Source organism: Tachyglossus aculeatus, chromosome 1 (genome assembly GCF_015852505.1).
Source record: "Tachyglossus aculeatus isolate mTacAcu1 chromosome 1, mTacAcu1.pri, whole genome shotgun sequence".
Taxonomy (NCBI): Eukaryota; Metazoa; Chordata; class Mammalia; order Monotremata; family Tachyglossidae; genus Tachyglossus; species Tachyglossus aculeatus.
The window spans coordinates 54,748,875-54,750,281 of NC_052066.1; the positions used below are offsets into that span (position 1 = coordinate 54,748,875).

The window sequence follows — 1,407 nt, forward strand, 5'->3', positions numbered from 1 at the left end:
AGAGGGAGGATAAAGGGTATTTGTTTTGGTAGAAAGGGTGATGTTGGGAGTTTCTTTTTTAGCATCAAAGGGTGTGTTTAGGACAAGTAAAGAATGCGTAGAGTTCAGAGATCTTGCTGGAGACAGGGAGACATTGGAAATGTAGGTGAGGTGGCAGGTTGGCAGATTATGGTCTAAGCTTTGCACATACTAAGCGCTTAATAAATGCCATTATTATTATTATGATGATGATGCTGATGATGATGATGATGCGTGGTAATTCAGAGATAAGAAATGGTGCAGTGTCTCATTATTATGATGTCAAATGTGTGTCCATATAGTAATAATAGCAATCCTTATTTTACTGATGAGGAAATTTAGGCTCAGAGAAGTTAAGTGACTTGGCCAAGGTCACCCAAGAGGCCAATGGCAGAGCTGGGATTAGAATCCAGTCCTCTGACAACCAGGCCCATGCTCTCTCCACTAGGCCACAGTAGATTAAATCCTATTTCCTCCTACCTAAACTCTGAGTGATTTTCCTGAGGTCACCCAGCTTGTCTTGTTTTATACCATCGAGTCATCTCTGAACCATAGCCAGGCCACAGACATATCTCTCCCAGAGGGCCCCGCCTCCATTTGCAATCATTCTGGTAGTGTATCCATAGAGTTTTCTTGGTAAAAATACGGAAATGGTTTATCATTGCCTCCTTCCATGCAGTAAATTTGAGCTACCACCCTCAACTCTCTCCCATACCACTGCTGCCCAGTGTAGGTGAGTTTTGAATTGTAGCAGATTGCCTTCCATTGGCTAGCCACTGCCCAAGCTAGAAATGGAATAGATATGCCTCTGCTTGATTCTTCCTCCCATAGTCAAGACTAGTGGAGTACTGGAAACTCTCCAGGTGCGACCCTGAGAGTGGGGGTTACACAGCGGCTAAGTGTAAATTGTAAACTGTAAGCCCCATGTGGGACTGGGACTGTGTCCAACCTGATAATCTTATATCTACCCCAGTACTTAATACAGTGCTAGGACACACTGCTTTCCAGCTGATATTCTGTGATTCTTTATGTGTCTATCCACTGTCAAAAAGGGTCTCTTATGAGTGTAATCCAAGCACACATTCGACAGGTCAGAACAAGATGGGGTATAGAGTTCTTTATATCTTCATTAATTTAAGTACAGACTGAATATAGTAAGAGAAATGAATATGTCAATATTGTATTCTATTCAATGGCAATTGCATTGTAGCAGTGAATATTTCTTATAACCATTTCATAAACATGTCAGGTGTTGTGGGCTGTTCCTTTAGAATCCTAGGCTCCCAGTGCAGGACAAGACCGTGTGGTCCATATTGTACAACAGGAGAAGATTATTGCTTAGTACAGTGCTCTGCACATTGTAAGCACTCAATAAATACCATCTATTGA

At 41.9% G+C, this 1,407-nt stretch overlaps 1 non-coding gene across 1 annotated transcript; it reads right to left on the minus strand.

Annotated features, from left to right (window-relative positions):
* Nucleotides 1-761: 761 nt before the first annotated feature.
* Nucleotides 762-899, minus strand: LOC119935818. The gene has a single exon (XR_005453453.1). It is a non-coding gene; the product is annotated as a small nucleolar RNA SNORA7 (small nucleolar RNA).
* Nucleotides 900-1,407: the final 508 nt, after the last annotated feature.